A 6,343-nucleotide genomic window follows, 5' to 3' on the forward strand; every position below is an offset into this window, starting at 1 on the left:
CACCCACCTGTGGCCTGGACCAGAACCTCCTACCCCACTAGTCGTCCCCACCCCCACCCCACAGAGTTGGTGACAGCACAGGCCTCTGGACAACAAACTGTAGGCCCTCCCCTTAATCCCATGGGACCCCCCAACTCAAAGCAGCTAATGTTGTCACCATCTTCCATGCATCCAGGTATAAGTCAGCCCTTGCTGGCTGACTCAAGGGTGACAGGTATGGTCCTGGAGGGAGTCATGACAGGAGCAACCAGGGCCTGCCTCCTGGATCTACTGTCTGCAACATCAGACCCCCAGACCTCAGCCTTTCTGTGGAGTAGGAGAAAAACATGCATTTGAACTCTCATTCTGCCCCTATGAGCTTTGTACCCTGTAAAATGAGGTAACAGTTACTGCTTGTGGACCTTAAATGCTGAATTCATGTAAAATGCTTAGCACAAGGCCTAGTACATGCCAAGGGCTTAGATAACGTGAGTTCTTTTCTCCACCCCCTGTATGTAGCCCACAGGCCTACTACAGGCAGGGACATCCAGCACGTGCTCAGTACTGGCTACCAGCCCAGGCTCAGATAGAGCTGCACAAGCCAAGCTGGCTGGTGGAGGAACTTCAGCAGGCTGCACAGAGGTGCTTCCCAGGAACACTGCCCTCCTCCGCCTGCTCTCTGGGACACATCCTGCCCCCTGGAGCCCAGCGTTAGACAGCAAGACTGCCACCTACTCCCTGGGCCTCTGGGAGTCGCTCTGCCCCGCCCATGCACTCTGGGCCCTGAGGATCATCAGGAGACTGGGGGGTCCTTGCCCTGCTCCCCTGCAGGCCTCCCCCACATCCTGGGCCCTCCTTCCTCCCCAGCCCTCTCCTGACTCCTTGGCCGCATCACTCCCCTGCTTCCCAGTCATGGACCCTCTATCCTGTGCGGCCAAAAATGGGGTGAACATTGTTTCTTAAATCCACAAGTCATTCCAGAGAAGTAAAGCTTGAAAGCAGCAGAACCCCAGAGAGAGGCCAGGGTGGTCAGAGAGGGTGAGGTCTGGGCTGGTGTCCAGAGAGGCCCGTGTATATGCCTTTATGAGGCCTGTGAGGGGGCTGTGGGATGGCAGAGAGGGGCAGCCTCGACGCGATCCCTCAGGTGTGGTGAGCCACATGGTGACAAGGAGAAAGCAGAGCAGGAACGTGGGTGTGTTTGCCCTAGAGAAGACTCAGGGTCCTGGTGGGGTGATGGCTGTGGGATGGAGGGGAAGAGACAGATGGGAAGGAGTCTGCAAGGGGAGCCCACAGAACGAGGGCATCGGAGGTGAAGGCCCCGAGCTGCAAGGGGCACTGGGGGAGGGCAGTGGGAGTCCCAGGGTTGGTGGGGAGCTGGTTGGGGGAGAGCAAGAAGTGGTGCTGGGCTCCCTCACCTCCCTGAAGCAGTAACATCTCCACAGAGTCCAAATTTTCACCTGTGAACATGTAGGACTTTTATGAGCCAGAAAGAAATAATAAAAGCCATTTTCTAGTAAAGAAAAATGAAAGAACATCCTTGTCCTTTATTTGCTTATATGAATTACCTACAGAATGTCTGACACATACCAAAATAAAAATCCCCATGGGATTATGGAAGAACAAGGTAAGATGAAAACCAGTTCTATCTAATTTGTAACTAAAATGTAAACACCCAGAAGGGATGAAAAGCAGAGTTGGGGTACCAGGCCTTCCCCTTCCCTGTGGTGGGTCCCCCCGAGGGCCCACACCTGCCCTGCTTCCCTGGTTGGAAGTCACAGAGCCACACTTCATGGACTGTGAGTCACCAGTCCCAGTTGTGGCCAGCTGGCTGTGAGCCCAGACAAAGTCACCAGAGAAGGCAAGTGGAGTCCTGGCCCCAGCTTCCCACAGCAGGGGCTCCCCATCCCCGGGAGTGGGAGATGCAGATGGTGTTGGGAGTACAGTCCACACCAGGGGTGGTGAGCAGGGGTGGAACCAGCCCTGGGGCTAACAGGGAAGGCTTCCAGGGAGAGGGGACTCCCAGGCCAGCTTGAAGAACAAGAAGGGCACCAAGTGAAGAGGGTGGAGCTTTCCAGGCAATAGTGACTGGTTTAGGATGAAAGCTTTGAGGAGTTAGAGTATGTGGCATAAGACTGAGGGAAATGAAAATGTCAGTGGTTTGGTCTGACTGGCATGTTGATGTGGGGCCAGTGGGGTGAGTCACAGGACCTTTGTGCTGGCTAAAAGGCCTCAGGCTACTCAGGTGAAAGGGAGCTCTTGATGAGCTTACAGGTCAGTGAGGGGGTGGGAGTAACATGACTGGTTCTGCATTTCCAAGAGGTCATGGCCATAGGCCTGAGAAGTTTTTAGCCAATGTCATGACCTACCAAGTGCTTAAGATGAATTGGTGTGTGTACTGGTTTCCTAACGCTGCTATAACAAATTACCACAAAATTGGTGGCTGAAAACCACAGAAACTTATTCTCAGAGTTTTGGAGGCCAGATGTCTGAACTGAGTCAGGGTGGCTGGGGCAGTGGGGGCATGGCTTAAATCAAGTGTTGGCAGGGCTGTTTTCTTCTTAAGGACTGCCTGCCCTCCTTGGCTTGTGGCTGCATTACTCCAGTCTCTACCTCCATGATCACATGTCCTTCTCCACTTCTGTGTCAAATCTCCCTCTGCCTCCCCTGCCTCCTCATTTAAGGACCCTGTGATTACATTGGGCCCACCTGGATAATCCAAGACACCCTCCCCATCTCAAGGTCCTTGACTTAATCCCATCTGCAAAGTCCCTTTTCCCATATAATTTCCAGGTTCTGGATTTCCAGAGAATAGGATGTGAACATTTTTGGTGCATTATTCAGCTGACTATCATGTGCCATTTATTAGTCACCCACTGAGGGCCAGGCTCCAGGCTGCAGATTTGGCCATGAACAGGCCAGCACACTGCCTGCCCTCATGGAGTTTTGGAGCTGATGCAGGACCCTGGGTCTGCCGTGGAGAGTGAGGAGCAATGCCCATCACTCTATCCTCCCTGAAGACTTCTTGGGCACCGGGGCAGAAGGCATGCTGTTCCCATGTACTGGAGAGGAAGAATAGATTGTAGATATGAGTGAGGCCTGGCAGCAGGAGGGATTTCAACCTACTTAGAAACCTGTGGGCATTGACACCACCCAGTCAGCAGAGACTTGGAGTAGGAGCGGAGTCCTCAAAGACCCCAACTGTACCAATGCTTAACCCTTTGGTTGCTGTAGCATGGGGACATCAGAGGGCCCTGGGAGGGTGGCCAGGGGAGCTGGGATGGCTCAGGGCAGTGGCTATTCATTAACCAATAAGAACATATTTAAGTATTTAAGTATTTAAATAAAATATGTAAATATCTTAACCCACCAAGATCACCCTACTGGTGTCTACCAGCTGGCTCTGAGCTATGGGTGGGGGGATTCAGGAGTTTTATTTCACTGAAACTGAGGTGGCAGCTGACCAGCTGAGTGGAGCTGGGCAGGAAGCTGGGAAAGAGGTTTCCAGCACAGGTGTGGGGTAACACAGTAGAGAGGCTGACATCCCACACCCACCCCCACCATCCTAATACCTGGAAGAGTGCGTCATTGAAACTGGTTCTTCTTAGGCATTGATGGAGTGTGAACAATTCCATTGCCTTCCTTTTTCTCTTCATCACTTTCCCTAAGCACTTCTGTATTTTTCTTAAAAGCCCTTTTATTATGGAATAAAATGTACCCATCATCCAACTGTGTTTGCTGGAGCCAGCTCTCAGGGCACCAAGTATGCCTGCTGCAGGCTGCTTCCTTTGTCCCTCCACTGTAACCCTCTGGGGTGGAAGGGGGTCTCAAACCCCAGGTCCTAGACACTCTCGAGGGGTGGGGGCTTTCCAGTGTCTCCCATCCCAGCGTAGAGCTGAACAGTTAGCAGATGATACAGATACAGGGCAAACAAAGGGATGGGAATTTCAGACCATCTTCCCCTGGGAGGAGTGACAGAACTGTCAGGCTTCATGCTCTAAGCAAAACCAGGAAGTTTCTGCCTGCTTGGTTGCTCAGTAAACTGAGACCCAGAGCTATGGACGTGACCAAATACCAGAGTGTTTATAAAGAACACTGGGCCATTTTAGGTGCAATCTGAATGTCCTCTCTCCATTTGTTTGTACCTTGCACTGGTTCTAAAATACATCTGGGCACATAGAAGTCAGCTTGCCATAGCCTGAGGTCACCACACGCTTCTCCTTTCTCCCAGCTACAGTTGCTGTGAAAAGAGCCCATCTGTGAGTAAAGCTCTTACGGACACTGATGTAACCTTTGTCACCCTGGCACGTGGTGAGGGCCCACACACCTGTCTCCCCAGTTCACTGTGAACTAGCTCCTGGGAGGGGGGCTCATATTGGAGCCTAGCACAGTGCCTTGCAACCAGAAGGCACTCAACATGCATTCACTCAGCAGGCACTTATCAAGTGCTTCCTTGCAACAAGACAAGAAATCAAATGCTGTAGCAAACAAAGTCTCTGCCTTCCTGGAACTTACTTTCTAGTGTGGAAGATGAACATCAAACAAGTGAAGAAATAGCAGTTTAAGTGCTAGAAATAAAAGTAAAGCCAGAGAGGGGTTTGGAAAGATGGGATGTGCTGTGGTAGTGGGGAGGTCAGGGCGGGCCTCTCCTAGGAGGTGACATTTCAGTGGAGACCTGAACAAAGTAAGGAAGGGAGCTATGAATATACCTGGGGAAAAGTATTCCAGACAGAGCAGCAGGGAGGGCAAAGGCCCTGAATGGGTGAATTCTTGGCTAACTACAAAGAGTCAGGGAGGCCAGCGCGTCCAGGACAGGATGCCACAGAAGGGCAGTGCTACATGGCAGCAATGAAACAATGAATGGATGAATGAATGGAGGGGGCCTCAGGAGATTAGAACTTAAATTCAGGCCTTGGGTCACCTACATGATCTTGAGCAAGTTACTTTAAGCCTCTGTCTCCCATTCCCCATATTTACAAAGAGGAAATCATCACAGGTGCCCAGCTCCTCCTTGAAATTAGAATCCTGACCCCAAAAAGCCTGGACTCAGAATTAAGAGGTCTTGACCTAGAGTCTCAGTTCTGCCATTTTCTAGCTGAGTGACCTTGGGCAGGCCATTTCATGCCTGAGCCTCAGTTTCCTCATCTGTAAAATGGGAACTATGGTGCCCGCCCTAAAAATCTCAGAGGGTTGTAGTCTGGACCAAATTACACAGTCCACATGGTTTTGTATGCTGCACATGTCATACGAACAGAAGGGCTCGTTGAACACCTGTGGGTGAGTGAGACCCAGAAGGTATAGGTCAGAGGTTCCCCCACGGCCCTTCCTGGAGCAGCTCTTCTTCCTCTGTTCCTGCCCTTGGTGATTCTAGTTCCCATTGGTTCTTCAGCCCCTGTGTCCTGCAACTTTCACACACTACACCCCAGGCACCTTATAGAAAACGGGGTGCTCAGTCCTCAGGAGACATCTACCCACCCTTCACACCCGTGTCCTGAAAGATCTTTTAACATGGACATTGGACCTACCTCTCCCCTGCTTCTAACCCCTCCCTGGTTCCCCAAGCCCTCAGACAAACATTTCAGCTCTCATGTCACATATGCCATATGGCCCCCCTGAAGTTTCCAGAATTCCTCTTGCTAGTCTTTGACTACAAAGAACCAATTTTAATTTCTCTGGACTGTACCCAGTTTCATGCATCCAAACCTTTGCATATACCATTTCCTTGGCCTGAAATATCCTCTCCTGTGCTGCCAACTCCTACCCAACTACCTGGAGAACTCCTGTTCATCCTGCAAAACCCAATATAGATATTTCTTCTGAGGGCAAGCCTTCCTGGTTCCTGAGCCCTTTCCATGATGTCAATTCTTCCTTCTGCTGTGCTCCCTAGTTCTTATACATGCTTTTCCCATTGTCCTTATGCCATGATGACCCTCAGTGTGTCTGTCCTTTCCCTCCACCAGACCATGCATGAGCTCCTTGGAGACAACATCTGGGTAATCTCTGCTGTCCTAGCACCTACTACAGTACTTGGCACATAGTAGGTGGCCATGAAACTTTTATTGAGAGGAAATTAATACACCTTGGAATACACAGACTTTCTGCCCTAAAAATCAAAGTGATTTAGAGTGTTCTCCCAAAATTGGACTGGTGTGCACTGGGTCATCTTTTCCATCCGGCTGTATGTGGCAGCTCTGAAGTGAGAGGAAGGCCAGCCATCTACATTCTGAGTTTAGTGAAAATTACAAATGAGCACATTAGTGAGACAGACATTTTAAAGGCACTCTTATTGACCCATGTAAGAAAACTTCTAAATTTAGTGCCCAAAAAACAGAGGCTGGTAAATTTGTAGCTTCACAAATGGCCCACA

Source organism: Manis pentadactyla, chromosome 8 (assembly GCF_030020395.1).
Source record: "Manis pentadactyla isolate mManPen7 chromosome 8, mManPen7.hap1, whole genome shotgun sequence".
Taxonomy (NCBI): domain Eukaryota; kingdom Metazoa; phylum Chordata; class Mammalia; order Pholidota; family Manidae; genus Manis; species Manis pentadactyla.